At 41.9% G+C, this 20,019-nt stretch overlaps 1 long non-coding RNA gene across 1 annotated transcript in view; it reads left to right on the forward strand.

Annotated features, from left to right (window-relative positions):
- LOC138202605 (uncharacterized) overlaps nt 1–20,019 on the forward strand; it is a 57,739-nt gene that overhangs the window by 35,515 nt on the left and 2,205 nt on the right. The window contains exon 2 of the long non-coding RNA XR_011178656.1: nt 14,522–14,608. This is a non-coding gene — a long non-coding RNA (uncharacterized lncRNA). The remainder of the gene's footprint in view (nt 1–14,521; nt 14,609–20,019) is intronic.

Here is a 20,019-nt window from a genome sequence, read left to right on the forward strand (position 1 = left end):
CTCATCTTTCCACATCTGTAGCTGCTATGGATTTAGAAAAGCTCAGGATTAAGGATTCACCACGTTAGTGCACATCATGAAACCAGTAGCGACTTTTTTAAATTTTTTTATTTTATGCATTCAGTGTATTCTACTTGCATGCCGTCGTCCGTCCGACCTAACCTTTCGTGACGCACCTTGGTAATATTCAGTTTGTCCCGTGTGACCCTAGAGCATGCGAAATGTCAGGCAGTGACAACAGATGTAGGTGGGACGCACGCAGGCAGACAGCCAGCAAGGCAGACGGAGCTTTGTCCAAGGCACTGGCATTTTTGGGGAAAGGGAATGGGAAACATTGGCTGACATTTGTGCTCGCGGTGTGCGTGTCTTTGTGTGTCTGTGTGTGTCTGTGTGTGTCTTTGTGTGTCTGTGTCCTTGTGGATGTGCACATGTGAAGACAGTTGTGCGAGACACAAGCCTGGGAGCAATGAGGAAGACGGAGAGAAGATACAGCAGAATAGACGCAGGGCAAAAACGTCCTGTTTCTGCATCCGCGCTGTCTAAAAGATGAAGCCATCGTCCCACTTTACACACATGTACTGGACAATTTAAGAGCTTGCTTGCCATGTTCATGGAGAAATTCAAATAATGATAGTGGGACTTGAAATAGCTCCACAGTGATGCAGGAAAGACCAGTATAGTTTTATTGGTCCAGCGTTACAGTAATACTGTGATTTCAGGATCTTATGTCCCCTCATCGCAGGTTATGGCTTCCGTGGACATGAATTTTCCTTCACACATTGTTTTATAAAATAATTTTCCCCCAATCATTTAATGTCCCTTTTGATCATCTTATGATCTCATGATCATCGTATATTAAAAGATTGGCACCGCTTGTAGTTCTCTTCACAGCGACACGGACACAGGTCTTTTCTTTTAAACAGGTTATTGCTTGGGCATGTCTCGTCTCTATTGTATTCATGCCCATCCACGCCATGAGAACTATGTTTGTGAGTGAACATACTCCAGAAAAATCTCATAAAATGATGCAGTACATAGCCTGAAAACAAATGAAATGCCTAATGGCGCTTACAGTGCCAGCATGAGACGAGTTGGTCTGCGGCTTTTTATTAATGAGGCTCGGAAGACTTAATATTCCGAAAGTCTCTTCGGCTTCAGACGTCGATAATTATGACTTTGAGAGCGATATATGAGAGTGCTCACCTGCAGTCCATGAGAGAGAGAAACCACACCTCTGTCAGTTACTTCGACTGTAGCAGCGCAATCCTGTGAGACTGGAGATTTTGTGCCTTATTGATTTTTTAAACATCACAAATATATTTAATTTACATTAAGTAATTTCAAATACTTTTTTTTATTTTTTTTATCTTGCATCTAATAGGGTATTGATTTATTTAGTACATGACATTATGGAATTAATCGTAAATCTATTACAACATTTTTTAATTGTAAGTTTAAATTGGTGACTTGTGTGCTATTTGCTTATGTATTGACGTCAGCGAACGTCAATTGAAGACAGAGGACACCGATATCGCCTTGAGTGATTCACCCTCAGACTGGGACAAATGTAAGAAAACACCCAAACAAGAGAGAAAGAGTGTTGGAATCATCTTATAAAGGGAACACAGCATCCCAGTCACCTTCTCAGAGAAATTACATCCAGACGGAAGATCAAAAAATGTCATTCAGTCAAAGGAACAGCTCAACTCGACTTTTATAATTCATTCTTATGGTTAACTGGATTAAAAAGCACTTATCCAAATTGAGGTCGAGTGTAGCTTCATGTCCTATGATGCATGACACTGCATGTAGCACATTTTTATACAGTACAGTGCTGCCGGGGCCCTGCAAGGCATTCTGGGATGTGAGTGAAAACAATTGGTCGGCTTTATCGCCAACACCTGCAATGTGAAAACCCTCAAGGTAATTTTCTGGTGTAACCTGACCAAATATATTACAATGTGAAAAGACAGAGCCGCAGTGACTGAGTGACAGCAGTTGATATGAGAAGCCGAGGAAACTAAACCAGCTGTACAGTTAAAACCCTGAAGGCTGCGCTGGAACCGAAACAGGGACAGTCAAGGGCAATCCAGTGCAACCCTCCAACTGTGACTGCTACACAAACCGACAGTGAGAAAAAGAAGCAGCACGGTGCAGTGCAGCAGTGAGCATCACACTGCAGAGGAACACAGCCGGTCTGTTGGCAGCATCTGCACTGTTGGGATTTTTTTCATTTACTTTATACCTTTTGGCAGGTTAGCTTTTCTTTAAGAGATACGGTGTGCCAGCAAGAACAATGACAAAGTGTGTGTGTGTGTGTGTGTGTGTGTGTGTGTGTGTGTGTGTGTGTGTGTGTGTGTGTGTGAGAGAGAGAGTGAGGCGCAAGAGAGAGCAGAAAAGGGAAGGAAGATATGGATGGAGAACAGAGAGGAAGTCTTATGGGGAGGAGGGAAAGCAGGCAAGAGAGGTGATGCCAAGGTACCCTGTTGTTTTCTTTCTGACTCGAGGGCACAGCTACATTTCCTCTCTGTATGATCACACACACACACACACACACACACACACACACACACACACACACACACACACACACACACACACACACAGGGGGCTTTGAACAGTGGTTCCCCGGAAGCTATGGTAACCTGAATTATTGACTGTAAACGAACACAATGGAGAAAATATGACTTGAGTTTTTGTACTGTATCTGAAGTGAATGTTACAGGCAGGATAGAAGTCGGTGAGAATATGTTGCTTTTTTGTTTTTGGAGGATATGAGTTTTGTGTTTGTGCAGCTTTCTGGTATCCCAGTTTTGAGAAATGCCAATCTGCGAGCTGGAGTATAGAAATAGAAGGCGATACAGGGCTTAGTTTAGCGCACACTGCACACATTATCAACTTATAGAGCTGATGTGGCGAACTCATTTGAAAACAATTGCCGATTTAAACATCCAGCAGTCAGAGAAACATTTACTCATGTTTTTACACACTTAAATTTGGTCTCCACCAAATCCTATGAGATTTATCCGTCTCTTCAGCTGCTAAATGTCCCACCACGTCCACCAGCTAACTACTCGGCTAAATTTGCCTTTCTGCCATTTGATGCTTGTATGGTACCGGACGAGTCAGTTTTTGAGCTTGACTTCCTGTTGCAGTTGAAAAGGATGCAAATGGGAGCTGTGAGAGTGAATCAAAACAGTAAAGCTGCAGAATACGAAACCAAAACGACAAAGCTGAAACATGCTAAAATGCTCTATAGAGCTAAGAGGAACTGCAGAGTTGGGGGACAATTTTCTATAGGCTATGTCACTATGTAGTCATTAGAGTCATTGCGAAAGCACAACATTGATTACTGCAGCTTTAAAACCACTGTGTGCTTGTAAAGTTTCTGTGACTCAAGTGGGTTTTATTTCAGAAATTGTTCGTGTTACTTAAGATGCAAAGAAATGCGCATAAACTAGAGGATCTTGGAGCCATCAGAGCTACAAAATTTCAGATTCAGAGACTTGCACATCCAGATTTCTTCCCTCTTTTCCACAATCCGGGCCCTCGTCCTCTCTGCCGCTGCAACAATGCAGTTAGTCTCTCCATCAGCTGCCGTCTCCCCGGGAGGACGCCGTCTGCTCACAGCTTGCAGCCGAGTGGAACAATCATGCAGTCACACCTCAGGAACAGAAGGGGCCCACTCCCTCTGTTACAAACCCATCTTTCCAGACGAAGCCGTCCTTGTGACGCAGCGGGCTCCAGCACAGAATGCTTTTTTTTTTTTTTTTTCACAAGGTTGAGGATTTCTATCTCTCGTGTGATTCCCTTCCTCTCTTACACCAGAAACGGCCACATTAAAAAGGGGCTTTTGATGAAAGCCAAAAATGCTTTCAAAAAAATCCACACTAGCCTCGGTAACAGGAATGCGCTAATTGACGCTCTGAACCTTTTTTTATTCAGTGTGATATCACGGACGATGACAGGAAAGACAAGTCCTTGTGTGATTCGTCTGAAAGAGGAGGTATAATTAACGATCAAAGCGGCAAATTTTAAATGCCATAAATGCCAGTCAGAGCCTGAATTTGGGCTGAAGACAGATCATCATTAAGTTTTACCTGCATTATTAGTGAGTGTTGACATGTTAGTTTCCTTTGAGTCTGTCTCTGTTTAATAGGTTTTTCAACTCCTATTCTTTGACTATCTGCCTGGTGGACTCGGATTAACTGTCCGTCAGCCTGTTTGTTGGGTTTTCTTCTGGTCTTTCTGTCTCGGCTGCTTATACCGGCAGATTTGAATCCCTCGTCCTTTCTTCCCCTTCTTCTTTTGGTCTTTTCAGCCGCCATTTCTGCCCAAACAATTCAGCTCGGCCCTTATTCTTGATTTGTCTCGCTTTTGTCATTGTGAATTTAGTTTCTCTTCCATCACCTCTCTCCCCCTCGTCTCTCTCTACCCTCTCTTCTGTTACCCCCAGCGAGTATGTCTGTGCGTTAGTGTATACGTGTGTGTGTGTGTGTGTTTGTGTGTGTAGAGAGAGAAAGAGGCGACAATGTGTTCAGCCTTTCAGCCAGTCTGAAGCCAATCAATGGGAGCTTATCAGGATGTGCTCTGTGGCTGTCTGCAGCTGAATCCGGAGGCAGATAGGACTGAGCTGGGTCTGTGAGGGCTGGACTCAACAGGGGGTGGAAGAGGGAAGGCTTAACAAGTGTGTGTGTGTGTGTGTGTGTGTGTTTGTGTTTGTGTGCGTGTGCGTGTGCGTGCGCGCGCATGAGACGAGGCAATTCATGCGAATGCATCTGCTGGATGTAGGATCGAGGGAAGAGTGTGTGTTTGTCTTTGTGTCTGTCAGGCGGAGCGTGTGTTGGGGATTTCGATGATCTGTAGTAGGTTTGTGTATTTGTGAATGAGGTCGAAGGAGTGTGTCAGAACACGGTGAATATGAGGTGGCTCATATGCAGCTTATGGATAACAAGTGGAAACACTCTGTATAAGTGGAGTACCATTCCTCCAAGACCTTCATGCACACCGCTTTGACATGAGGAGGAATTCAAACCTTGATGGGCCTGTCAATTATAGTTACTGAAGCTCAGCTGTGATTGGACAATCACTGTTTGTGGGAGGGATTTAGCAAAATAGTTATTTGGGTGTACAGATGCCCAAAGAAAGAGGTGAAGTGAAGATGGATGAGTCAATGTGTGTACTTGTTCTACTTAGGCATTGAGTCAACTAGCTAATTGTAAATCCCAACCATACTAAATGCATTAGTACACACACACACACACACACACACACACACACACACACACACACACACACACACACACACACACACACACTTTCAAAACAAGAGCGGCTGTTTTTTCTGGGACTTTGCCATCACTATGGTAATCACCAAGGCAACAATTTACCAAGTTACCTTTTTTTGTTTTGTTTGTCTTGCCCAACCGTCACTGCTTCACGCTGTTCATTTTCAGCAGATTGAGGCCATTATAAAGCGTTATCATTGAGGCAGACTGCGTCACATCTGCCCTTTTGATTTACCACCTTAACACATTTCATTAAAAGTCAGATGGACTGCGGGGGGGAGGGAAGGAAGGTGGATAGATGGATTAAGATAGTGGTAGAAAGTAATGGACAGATGAAGAGAGGATAATAAAAGGAGCAGCGGTGGGGAAGATAGACATGTTTTTTTTAGGATGAAGTGAGGAATGGGCGAGACGAGATAAAGGACCATTACGGGTAAATGGGGTGCTGGTAAAGGTTAGGCAGGATGTGGCGGGGGTAGAGAGGAAGGGCGTGATGAAGGGAGGGGGATCTCAAAGGGAAGGGTGATGGGGATCCGAGAGGACACGGAGGAGAAAGATCACCCGACTAATGATCAGTCTGCAGCCTTCGGTGTGTACGTGAGAGCATGTGTGCAAGAGTGTAGGGGAGTTGCCATGGCAATAAGTGCCACTCATTAGAGACAGTCCATCAAGTAGTCATCAGCAGGTGTCCGTCTGTGGCCCTCCCACGCACGCACGCACGCACGCACACACGCACACGCACACGCACACACACACACACACACACACACACACACACACACACACACACAGAGTCAATGTGTAATTGGTCACAGACGCGTTATTGGTGTAACCCTTTGCTTCTCTATTTCTTAGACGCCAATAACGGTGAACACACACCTTCTCTGTCATCTCACAAGACAGAGCCCATCTGAGAGAGGAGCACACTGAGAATACACCCTGTGTGTGTGTGTGTGTGTGTGTGTGTGTGTGTGTGTGTGTGTGTGTGTGTGTGTGTGTGTGTGTGTGTGTTGTGTAGACATAAATCTGTTTATACACTCACATTGCAGGAACGTGCCAATAAGGAAGTCCCCATAATGCAACGAATAAGCTGCATTTTAAAGTGAAGACTTGGTTTAAGGTTGGAGTAGGTTAACTTTCTGTGAAGGTTAGGCAAGTAGTGGTTATGGTCGGATGGATGTTAGGCTCTCAAGGAATTCATATCAGTGTCACGAAGAACTTATGAATGGAAACACAAGAGTTTCCATTCATAAGTTCTTCAGCCAATCAGATGAAACTGATAAACTCAATAATAGAAGACATTTGGAGAAAATGGGAATCGTTATGAATGAATTTATTATTTTCTATTACAATACTTTTTGTAGGAAAGCTCTACATTGATGCTGTACTTATCAATAAGTTAACATTGAAAACTTGAGATCTTGATGTGCGCTTTTCAAAACTGCCGTCAGTAAACAATGAGTGATTTGAGTTCCAAGACTGAGGCTTTGTTCAGACTGCAGGGAAATCAGATTTGTTCCCCAGGATTTGGTGTGTCCAGACATCAAACCTATCTGCATGGGTTGCCGTGGTAACAACGTACACGTAGGTACGCCGGTGACGTGAATTTTCCAACAGGGAAGCGAAGGGTCAGCATACGATGTATTCCGGCGTCCGTCCACAGACTGCTGTTCTCATTGTACTCCACACCGCCAAACCCGACACCCTCTGAGAGCGCTCTGCTCGGGGCAGCGGAGGTTCTGCGCAGTCTCTCTGAAAATGATGTCAACATTTTGAGTCGCATTGTCACCAGAGCGTCTGGACTGAGACACGTGTGTAGAGAAATGGTGCCATTAGACTGGTTGTGGGGGATGTTTGTGTCTTTGTGTACATCAGCTCGAACCTTTTTCACAACAAACATTTTGAAATGTAAGAAAAAGGATAAGAATAAATAAGCAAACAAGTCAAGGCTGAATTCCATTTAGCTCCTTCAGCTTTGCGGTCCTGGTATTGTAGATATTGACTCTCTGATCCACCATCATTGTCTCCTGTGGAAACTGCTGCCAGACAATATTACAGCATATGTTCAATGCCGATGTACAGATTCAATGCAACATGTAGTGTGGCCTGTTATTTAGGATATTCATTGGATAGAAAAAGGAAATAAACTTAAAATTGAAAAAAAGGTTTTGTGGAATTATCCAAACTTAATTTTATGTCTGGAGATAAGGACTTTTTATTTGGTTTTATTCCATACGTTCAAGCTCCTTTCACTGTTTTCGTGCTTGTCCTGAAAAATCTAGCAGCTACTGATGTTATTCCAAATGCCGGCAGTCCAACACTGATTTACTGTGCAGCATCCTGCCAGCTTTGATCTGGCTCAGATACCATGAAACAAACACCCCTGAAGTTACACAGAGTATACAGTGTTTTGCTGGCAGCGTAATATTTGTGAAAAGTCTGAGGATATGCCAAATGTGATTGTTTTTTGTTTGTTTGGACGACTCTGCTGTCGTTAAAACTCACCGAAATGTCAGCTGAAAGCAACCGCAGATCCTCTCTGTCCTGAAACATGGTGTATATTGTGTTGTGATTTTATGCAACATACACTACATTTAATCTGAAAAACAGAAAGAATGAAAAGAAAATGCCAGACTGACACAAAAATGGGTCTCTTTTGTTGCAACCACATCCAATTATTTTGGCAGTTATTGAGTGAGTGACTAGTCATTTGCTCTGAACTGGCCCCTCTCAGATAAGATCAGACTGGCCTTGTTATCTGATTCGACTCAGCAGTAAAACAAATAAGAAGGTTATTTTGTGGTGAGTTATACTGTCTTTTTCTCGCCGCCATCGAAAGCAGTCATTTCTGCTTGATCTGTTTTAGTTCGTATGAAACCATGTTAGAAATCTAATTCTCTCGGGAGAGCTGGAACAACAATGAATGTTTGCTGGAGATAATTGTTAAAACGCATTATCCAAGTGTGTGTGTGTGTGTGTGTGTGTGTGTGTGTGTGTGTGTGTGTGTGTGTGTGTGTGTGTGTTGTGTGTGTGTGTGTGTGTGTGCGTGTGTGTTAATTGCTACTGTGCACACTACAAGTGCAATTAAAGATGCTCCAAATCTTACAAGCCTTTGTAGACTTGTAAAGTGTCTCATTGCTTTTACAAAAGTCCTTAAGTTCATGAGGTGCGTTGAATTTAATTCAGTTAAGCATGCTAAAGCACTTTGAGATGGAACGCTTGAGAATAAACACAACACAACACAAGCTTAATTCTAGATGAACACATAACATATTTGCTCCAACAGTAAGAGTGTCCCGCTTCAAATGAACAAACAGTGGAGCGAAGCGTCTTCAGTTTTGTTGTCGTGACTCGAAGTACAAATCTGATGCTTTTTCATGAGTTACAGTCTGAGCAACCGTATTGATTTAGGAGTGAAAGAACAGCAGTGCTTTGCATGCGCGTCTGCCGATGATGAACAATCCCCGTATGTGAACAATAAGTCGATTATTCAGTCAGCAACACAATATGATTGCACTGACTGGGCATAATTTCAAGCCTCCCTTATATTCCATCTCTCTATATAACAGAGCTGGGATGCCTTAAACAATAAATACAGCACTTTGTCTCAGTGAGAGTTTAAAATTTTTTTTTTTTTTTATTCAGGCTCATAGGTTAAAATGACTGCTTGGAGTAAAGTAATTACCTCTCAGAGATGAGGTTGTGTTTTCTGACTGTCGGTAACTGTACCTCCTGTGACTGTGACTGATCTTGTGTGCGCTTCCTTGTGCACTAATGATTTTTCATGCATGCACGTCTACTGTGAGTCTCCCTTCTTGTTAGTGGCACAGCGGATGCTGCAGGAAGGAAGCCATCGTCAGCGTGTCAGACAACAGTTGGCGAAACAACACTGGGAGAACCACTAAGTCAGCGATGACGGGCTGTCTGTTTATCTTAAGAGCTAGGGAAGAGTGTTTGTGTGTGAAGCAGTGCTCGGCTTTCTATTCGATGCGGGCAAGTGATGCTGCAGTAAACACGGTATTAATGTCAGCATTTCAGCTGCTGACCATTTTAATGCGGCATCTTTCCCACCCGGTCCATGCACTCCTCTCTACGATGTTTTTTTTTTTTTCCCCCTTTATGTTTAGGCATAGTTGAAACTTTCATTGATTTCCCCAGATAATTCCTATTAAATGTGAAGCAAAACAGCAGTCTGACCGCATCGGACAACAGCATGGTGAGACTGTGACAACAGCTAATGAGGTAAACACTGAGGTTTTGTAGCCACACTGCACTCATTGGCTTGGAGACACATTTTGTTATCCAAGCGCTTTGGAGTAATGGCAGTCTGTTTAGGGCTGGGCAGTGTATCGATATTATATTGATATTGTGGCATGAGACTAGATGTATTAGATTTTGGATCGTAATATCATAGTATAGCAGAAATGTTGTCTATTTTTGCTGTTGTGTTTGAGACAGAGGCCTTGTCAATCAATCAATTGGTATTTACAGGGCGGATCAACAGGAAACATGCTCCCAATACAACCAAATTAACATGGAATTATGTTTTTCGGCTTGTTCGTCCGCCCGAGCCGTCCATCCCATCTTAATGCATGCGATATATCAGGAACACCTTAAGGGAATTTTGCTTGAACTCAAGAATGAACTTATTAGAATTTGATAGTCGAAGGTCACTGTGACCTCACGTCCATCACACTCTTGTGAAGGTGTTATCGCCGTAAAGTCCTTTGACTAATTTCTGCAAATTTGGTACAAATCTTCACTTTGACCTCACAAAACATGTTTGTGGCCATAACTCAAGAATTTCTATGCTAATTATGAAAATTTCACCCAAGTGGCCAATAGGATTAAATGATGCAGTGATGCCATTTCTATATCCAAAAGGTCGAAGGTCAACTTCACTGTGACTTTAAAATGCTCTACAAAAACGCTCTTCTGAAATTAGTTCTCGCTGTTTTATGATTTGTTGTTCTACCGAAGGATTTGACCTGACTATTGTACTTGATTTATTGGTTAGATGAAGTAGTTACCAGCCTATAAATAATTAGATTATCAAACAGTGGCAGGTGGTGTCCTGTCGACTCATCAACTGGAGTCATGCTGCCAACCGGCCTGTTTCACAGCAATGTGAGTTGTTATAGCAGGGAAGGCACTGGTTCAATTCATGACATTAATGACGGCTCGCACCCAGTTAGGGTTGTCAGTAAACCAGACCATTGGAACAACATGCTCAATTGAATTCAGTAATTGATAATAACAAATGTGTGTGGCTGACATTACCAAAACTTTGTCGATTCAGGGTTTCTGCAGCCAGAATAAAACTTGACTGTCATTTCTAAGAGGATTCCCACAGTCTTTCCTTTTTGTCTTGAGAGATTTTACGTACAACCTAGAGAACCCCTGATGTAAAACCATGGGATACTGTGGGAGGTTTTTTGTTTGCCTCTGATCTCTTAATCTTGAATAGGAGAGACTAATTGGAGCTAAACCCAGACAAAGCTCATAGTGCCTACCCTCTGAGCTAAACAAGGATAATCTGCAGAAGGAATGAACATTTCAGGGTAGTTTGTTGTAGTCAGCCTTGTACAAAATTCCCTCTGCTCTACAGCGGTTTGCAGTCCAGAGTGATGCAGTCGGGATCCGCAGCTTCAAGTCGTTGTGTCAAGTGAGGGAGTTTAAGCATCTCGTTCGTGAGTGATGGTACGGCGCTCGAGATTTCCAGGCATCAGCAGTAATGCGGCTGTTGTACCAAACCGTCGTAGTTAACGGAGACCTGACCTCAGAGGCAAAGCTGTGAATGTACCAGTCTCTTACCATAGCTATGGCTATAATGGCTATGAGCTTTGAGTAATAAAAAAAGAGATTGATATTGTGAACACAATTAGCCAAAACGAATTGCCTTCGTGGGGTGACTGGGCTCAGACAATCAAAGCAACCTCGGAGTCGAGCTGCTACTTTTTCACGTCAGCTTTCCTGGACACATCCTGCTGGAATCGCACACAAAAAAAACCCAACCTAAACAGAAAACAAAGAAACTGAAATTTAAAAAAGGCAGATAAAATCATATTAAGAGCGTAACCCTCTTTAGGTTTACCCACATATAAATGTATTTTTACTCACTACGAGGCTAATTTTCATTTTTATCTTCACTTTCTATAAAGCTGGAATCAGATTACATGATATATGTGTCTCTCTCGATGGTAACTGTGCAGATTAGGCAGTCAAAGTGCCATAAATTCTTGCTGTGCCTTTGTTTGGAGACACAGCACTACAAGTATGACCTTGACCAATCATTGTTTACTTTCATGAGCGAGTTCCTGTATCATTGGGGAGGAGAGTCAAGAAGTTGTCAATCATGAATGCGTGATGTACTCTGAAATATCCGACGATGTTTTCCTTGACAATCGATCAATAGGATGACAAAGTTGGTAGGTAAAAACAAAAAATTCTGACATGCCAGACTTTTCGTTGTTGTGTTCCAGACGGTGCATAGCTGTTCTTCAGTTACGCCACACTACAAGGCCTGTTTGTCGTTCGCAGCATTCAAAGTCAGGCCCGACGCTGGAAATTTGTCAGGGATGACTAAGTTGTGTCAAACTCGGCCTGTATTCGTGTAGTCTGAGCCCAATTTAACTGGAGGAAAGGATACAATATTCTTGCAGCGTTATTTGGATGATATAAAATCAGTTTGAATGATCCTGCTTGGACTAAAATAATTTGTTAAAAAAAACAATAAATAGTGACCTTCCAACCTACTGTCTTTGGTTTGACAAATGGTTTGACCTTTTGTGATGTAGTAGTCACTTTCTGAAATAATGACTTAAGATGACTTGCAATGAATTGTATCAATCACCTCGAAGAAGGGCTTTTGCTATTCAGTACATATCTCATTTTGGACTGAAGCTTTTCCTCTTTGATACTACATCATAGGAATCCATCAAATCTTGGCTGAGTAGAACTTCAAGTATCTCACTGTGTCTGTAAAACATCTTAAACTGTATTAGGTAAATGTTCATATGAATAATGTGCCCGAGCACTTTGTAAAATGATGTTATTAATCGTATGGAACTCTTCGTGCTTCCAGGCATTAGAGTTAAATACGACACAAACAGTCATGCAATTTACTGATCTATAAAGATGTTAGCAGCAAATCCTTAAGGATCTTTGGACCATTGTTGGTTGGGACTGAGCACAGCTGACTGGGAACAACTAGCTTGGCCATTTGGAAAATGCTCCAACCCAATCATCTAGCTAGAATAATATGGCCCATGTCAAAGTTACTCAGTCTTTATGCTTGCCCAATTCTCCTTCATCTAACCTGACACCTGACTGTTAACGTGACGTCTCGTGTATCCCAGATGTCAACGTGGGCCATTGTTGCCAGTTATCTGTGAGCGGTTATCTTGTTCCGGCTCACTGGTGTTTCTCCAGTGACTCCATGAATTATTTGGAGAGTTAATCTATCAACAAACGTTCACGAGGTTCACAAGGTTGATAAGGCTGATAAGGTTATTTCATAAATGTTAGATAAGCCACTGTTTTATACATAGGAAAACAAATTACCACAACTTTAACACAAATATTTTATACTAGAATAAGTAAATCCACTTGCCATTTGTGGATGCATGAACATACCCCCACTGAATTGCAACAAAAATGCATTTGGACAAGTTGTTATTCTCAGACTTGTTGGAACATGTCCATCATTCCCTGCTGGGGGCACCTGCATCAGTGTAGTATAGAAGTAATTGTCTTTACATGTCCACTGTAAGTTAGCCAAGGAGAAAATCTAAGAAATGGCCATCCCGGGGCTCTGACCTTAATCCCATTAAGTACCTATGGCCTGCCATGAAGAAATAAATGTCAGTTTATTGATGCTCCAGAGTGGACTGAAAGCTTTGCTGTCTGAAACACTGCAAGGAGGTAGACACATTCTCATTTCAAACCTAACATTTTTCTTTAAGTCAGTTGTCTGACTTTCTTCTTTTAATAATTAACATTTAATACATTTACCGGCACAAAAGCAACTTTTCATGGTGATCTCCTCATAAGTTTATTTTGGGTTATTGTGTGTAAGTCTTGTTGATGTTGTTTTTTGTTCCACTCTCAAAGTGGAAGCTTTGCACTTTGCAACGAAAGGGAACAAACTAGCTTTTGAACAACAGTCATTCTTTGATGCATCCAGTTGTGACAACAGAAAACGACCAGAACTGAGTAACCCAGGGACTGCTGTGGTTACAGGACGATTCATCACTGTGTCAGTTGACTCAAGACATGATGACATGATGACATGAACAGAGTGACTGAGTTCACGTAGGAATCAGAGCTCTTACTCTTGCTTGATGTTGGTATGCTTCCACCCAGGGCTGCCCCCAAATGCTCGACGAAGCGTGGCCACTGTGAAGTGCAGGCCAACAGCGGTGATTAAGTTGCTGTCATCAGCCATTCAGTGTCTGGATAAGCCAAAGTTTCAGCATGACAGCTTTCCCAGCCTGTTCTCATTCTTAGTTCATCAAATACTGCTGTTTGGTCAAAGCTGTTGGCGTCAGAGACCCACACACACACGATTCCTTGCATGATATGCACTGTGACGAGGCGGGTCGAAAAAGGTCACGTGACGAAGAACGAGGTGGGTGAATTCTGCGGAGGGATGAACAAACCCAGGACTTCCATTCAGTGGTCGCGTCCATGATAAAGCAAAGGGCAACGTGGATTTCTAAAACTAATCCCAACCAAGTAGTTTTTGTACCTAATCCTAACCAAACAGCAACTCTGTAACCTTTAACGCACACCACGATTGCTTGCTAACCAATAACCACGTTGTTTGTGATGCCTCAATTTAAAGCGCCTCGTGCGTCCATGATATGCCGAGGGGATTCTTCTCTGCCAATATGAGACTTTGAAAAAACGTCAGTATCCGACGCACTGGGAACGAGAACACATTGCTTTTCCAAATATTGTGCACTGTTTTGTGCAAAATACCGTATGAAAATAAACTAACTGCAGCTGTACTTTCACCTGATTTGCTTCTTTTCCTTATTACCAAACATGAACACCAGTTTTGCATTAGTTCATTGTGAAGTATTGAACATCCAAAATGGAGGGTTGTTCGGTGCTCGTGAGTTTATTTTACCAGTCAAGATGGACACGCATGTTTTTCTGTGTGTAAGCTTTGATGAAATGCAGTGCCAGTAGGTCTTTGTGTAATAATCATTTAATCGTCACTCTTTCAGACCGTCCCTGATGTGCCGACCTGCAGTTCAGAGGCGGCCCTGGAGGAGAAGAAAAGAGAAAAACCCTGAGATGGAGACGGACGGCAGGTATAGAAAGACTGCTTTTCAGTGCTCTGCTGATAGGTGGTGTGTGGGCACACGCTGCACATGTGCTGAGCCTGAGACATGAAAACTGAAAGGTAGAGTGTGTTTCAGAGATTTACATGCGTGTGTGTCTTTTGGATTTGGGGTGAAGGTCCATTGCTTCACTGCACACACACTCCCACGGCAAACGTGACGTGGAGATCCTCCATTGAACACGTCTCTAGCTCAGCCAGGCATTCGGCTCTCCCAGTGACCTAGAAATGAATGACAAGGCAAACAAAAGCTAAAATAGCCCCACTCCTCTCCCTCAGGTTCATGTCATCAAGCACAGAGCGTGTCTGTAAGAACCTGGTCTTTGTGGTATGAGAGATACATTAAGTCATTTTACATTCATTTCAACAGTTTCTGAAAGATTAAAAAGACTTAAAGTCTCATTGAATCCACTGAAGACATTTTATTCAAAAAGAAAATGTTAACAATGCACTTAAATTCAATTTAAACGTATCTGCTGCATAATCATGGGAGAGTTCAAAGTTTTTTGCTCCCTGACAAAAGGCTGGAAGCTTTTTTACCTATTTAGTGGCAGCAGCCAACACATGAATCTGTATTAACTCTTTCCTCATAGTGCATTATTTCTTACTTCTTTTATTGAGTATTTGTTTCTGCTTCACTGGGTTATATAGTGATGAAGATAGTTAAGTCAATTGTATACAATAAAATGAATTGTTCTGCACCGTGATGCATCCGCAACACATTCTGGTTTGCACACAGCTCCAACTTAATTATCAAGTTTGGTTTGGTTCATCTTCTTGTTAAACACATTGTCTTCCACAAACCTTTGCAATGCTTTGAATATTGCAGTTTACAATAAGTTTTCATCACTGTTAGAATAGTTTCCGTTCGTCTAAGAAAATTAAATGAAGCTAACATAAATGTTATATTTCCACGCCGTCTCGTTTGACTGCCGCTCTTTTGATGACGTCATCTCGTCACGCCCCCTTTTTTATGCAGTGGTTTTAAGGCACATGACTGGAGAATGAATACCACCACTTGTAATACTCGACCAACCACGTTACAATGAGCATCTATTGACATTGACATCATGGATTTAGTTGTAAAGCCAATAATTGGCTCTGATTAGGCTTACACAATAAGTGGCAAAAAATTAACAGGAAAAAATAAATAATTGCAATTAACAATTCAATTGTCATGACAATTGTCATCTAAAAGTTGGTGCTGTGTGGCAAATCAACTTTTTTTAAAATGTTACACAGCTCATGAAAGAAGAAACAAAAAAAGCTTTTCCTCCATTCGTGTATCAAACATGGAGGACGGCACACTCACTCCTTACCTTTATTTTTGGGCATTTGGATGGTGCACCATGTACTGGTGCAGTAAAGGGTGAATTTGGATTCAACCTGCTGGGAGTCGAGGTGACTTCAATGTAGCCTTAATTGGTATGAGATGTGCCGGTTAGTGTTGAATGGTTTCCATAGCAACAAGAGTAATCAGGTGCCCCGGGAAAGGTAGATGGCTGTGAGCACAAAAGCGGAGTGATTATGACCCATCTACGCAATTTCACATTAATGACTGTGGCATGAGCTTCTGTACATTTTCCTCCTCAGGTTTTTCAAGCTATTCATTGTAAAAGCAGCTGACAGGCAAAATATCGGAACAAGGGTTAAAATTCAATTTCTCCGAAAACAAAGTATGAATGCTTTAATTGGCGCTTCTCACTGAAAAAAACAAAGACATCCATCTGAAAAATGCACATAAAAGTAACCAAACCGTTCCATAATGTCACAGTCTTGCATCCGTAAAGTAAAGGGTCTACTTTTTCTGTTTCAAGTGCATTTTTCAGTTCAGGATCAGACGGAAGACACAGGAACAAGATCTTTAGCTGAACAAAGGAAACAATCAGAAGTCAGAGTAGGCACAGCGACGCACCATGCCCTCGCCGTCATCCGTGTTAAGTTGCATCTAACTGACATGTCGGCTCACAGAGACTGGAAATGGGTAGGAGATGAGGTTTCGACCCACTGAGTCACATCTCGACTGGTTCTGTCTTATACATAAACATGATCAGCCGCAAATGTGTGTGCGTGACCTCATCTGTGTAAGGGCGTTGCTGCACCGCACACTAGAGACGGAGGGGTTTTCAAAGCATCTTAAATGCTGTGCATGAAATGGGAAATTAATGTGCAAGGGTGGAAATTAATATTTTCATTTGGCAATGCGAGATGTACATTTCATAAAGAGAAAAGACATTCGTGCATTATATAAATGGGAAATCGAGTCCTCTTATGCCTCTGACTTTCACTGTCGTCACTGATTTTAAATGTCAATCTCGCCAACCTGTTTGTTTCTTCGTTTTTGACAGATTATGTAGCGATAATAAAACAGTCACTACATCATTTTCATTTCTCGTGTAGGGACTGCTGGTTAACAAAGTAGCTTATTTCTGAGCCGTGTTCATATTTCAAACGGAAAAAAATATGTAAATAAGAAGAACTGAATGTGCAAAGGCAAATTCAGTAAGAAATGAAATCGAGCTTTGAACATTGCAGGTAAGGTGGACTTTGGGGGAAAAAGGTGGATTGTTTTGGGGTCCGCAGTTATGCGAGTGTGGTACTGCACTGTTGGGGTGAAGAGAGGCACGTTTTAAATTGTCTTTTGTTAGTTTGCAAAACTAGACAAAGTCTACAGCAGTGCTTTGTGTGCTTTAAGCCAAATGTTAACATCAGCATGCCAACATGCTTACAATAGCAACTGCATCATGTGGTGTTTAGATGGTAGGCTAATGTTTACCACCTCTAGCATCGTAGCTACGCTTTAGGAAGCTTAGAGCAGAACTGCTGCACTTTTACTTTGCAAAGAGCCTTTTTTGAGGTGGTTCGAGAATCTGATCAGGAAGCGTCTGGATACCTCCCTGTGGAAGTATTCCAGGACGGAGTCGGAGCACACTTCAGGAATTATACTTCGTATCCCATCTGCTCTGGGATTGCCTCAGGATCCCCCCAGGAGGGACCGGAGGACGAGACTCTGGGATGGACCAAGGACGAAGGACATCTGGGCTACCCTGCAATCGGGGTGCATTTATTAAATGAACAAGTGTCATTTTCATCCACCATATGCTCTGTGATTTTATTTTTCAAAGCAATTTTCTTGCGTCTGCTCGCTAAATTTATATTCATGAGAGCCGTAACACACAGTGATCCAACACTATCTCTCTGTTGCATTTAAGGACTGTATGAACATGCAACGATTCGAACAGAGACACTTCTTAAATTAGAGTTGGCAACCACACGCAACTCAGCATCTCATCTCTGAGTAAATCCCATTCTACACACTCCTCAGAAAGGGAAATATTTATCTCGCCTTTTCCACAACGCTGAACAGTAGTTGACTCGTGTTGCTAAATTATGTATTTATTCAACACGAGCGGGCACATTTGAATCTTTTTTTTTTTTTTTTTTTTTGACCAGACGGATCAAACTGCTGCCATTAAAATGTATGAGAGGGCAGGCTAGTGCTCAGGGAAGATGAGAAAGAAATGGATGGAGAGGCAGGAGACGAAAAGGTATAGAAAAGGAGGGAAATGGAATAGAAGAACCACGGAGGATGGATATTATCGAGCGGCTCCCCATGGATAAACTCAATATATGTATGAAATGTAACCGCTTCTTCAAAATGAAAACCTCACTTAATATATAGTGTCATGTACTATCTGTTTAAAATTCCACTTCCCACGTTGTTGTGTGTATGTGTGCTTACAGGGGCAGGTACACAGAGGAGGGCCTGCTACTGCTTTACCGTCTGTGTGATTGCGTATTTCCATCTTCTTGTCATTGCATGCATGTAAACCTGAACGTGCCTGCAGCAGTACTGCAGCAAAACTTTGCTGATTTCTGCACAAACATTTCTCCAAACACGTATGATGAAAATCAGGGCATTTCATCCGTCAGCTGCATCCTGTTCAAAAAAATTAAACATCAAAATACATTTTCAAGTAAAACTCAAATATACTTGATGCTTACTAATACATGCACAACCTCAAATTGTAGAGATTTCCTTCTTCCATCAGTGTTGCATGTGAGAAATGTTTCTCATCAATTTCTTACTTTACAAAAGTAAGTGTTGGAAAGATTTTGTATTGAATATTTTCTTTTTTTTCCTGTGTTGTTTAAATAAGTGTTAGTTACGTTTTTTTTTTTTTTGTCAATTCGAGGAAGTGGAAAAAATATAAAACTTGACACGTCACATTAATCACGCTGTCCCACCTATCTGTCTGTCCGTCTGTCTGTCTAAAGCGTTGGAAACATACTGGCTAACAGTCGCCTGTTCACTGAACGCATTTAGCAGAGCCAGAGCAAAACTAGCAGTTATCTAAAATTATATTTCTGCCCACTCGTAATTTCTTTGCTCCGTTTTAGTCTCCACCATCTTTAGATGACGATCGTACGCCCTTTAGCATCCAAATCTTGCGCTGTTCTTTAGCTCGTTGCGAACTTTTTCTGCCTGCTTGTTGGTGCTTATAAATTGGCATACGGCGAGTTTACCAGAACTTTTTCAGTGTAAACAATTGCGTGCAGCGAGAGCTGGTAACAGTGAACCAAAACTATCAATGTGAAAGAAAAAACAACAACAACAAGCTGAAAGACACTAAAATCCTCTGGAGTTGAGAGGACTTTGAAACTAATTCACTGTGGTTACTTCTTAGTGACCCTTTAAATCACGCATGTTCAGTCATCCTGTTGATATCAAGATTCTGATTAATATTGCTTTAATATAATGTACCACTGCACTTAAATAATATGTTTGAAACAAAGCTGTAGCTTGCCCCCACATCATTGTAAAAGCCAGCATGACTTTCATACATGGTTTTCTTTGGTCTTCAATGCAAGATAGACAACAGAAAAAAAGGGAATCAGGGGAATGAGAAGTTGGTAACTTAACTCCCTGGTTACCATAGCAACCATTCATAAAGCACAGCCAGAAAAACATTTGCCGAGCCAGATTGCTTGGCTGGAACTTTCTGTTTTTAGCGAATGCCCAGTTACACTTGGATAAACAAAAAGGTGGGAGCGTGTCTGAACAAACACCAAAACCTGCTGCAAGATGAAGAATCGCTCAACGGCACGTCCAAAATGGTCTTTATGTTCTTTTCCTGCAGGTGTTTGGAATTCAAACAACAACACCTATAGATAAACGGAAAAGTAGCCTTGCTAACTTGGGGAGAACAAAACAGTTTCGATATGTTTTGATGTTGTCTACAACCAAAAATAGAAAGTTATACTGCACGAAGAGACCAGGATAGACACACACATTTTGTCTAAAACAATTGGGAGCCATCTTTCCCCTATTCTCAAATCATACTGCTTATCAAGTGTACAAAGACTAGATACAGCTGAAAA

Source organism: Embiotoca jacksoni, unplaced genomic scaffold (assembly GCF_022577435.1).
Source record: "Embiotoca jacksoni isolate LCO1_2020_lvr unplaced genomic scaffold, fEmbJac1.0.p SCAF_21, whole genome shotgun sequence".
NCBI classification, from domain to species: Eukaryota; Metazoa; Chordata; class Actinopteri; family Embiotocidae; genus Embiotoca; species Embiotoca jacksoni.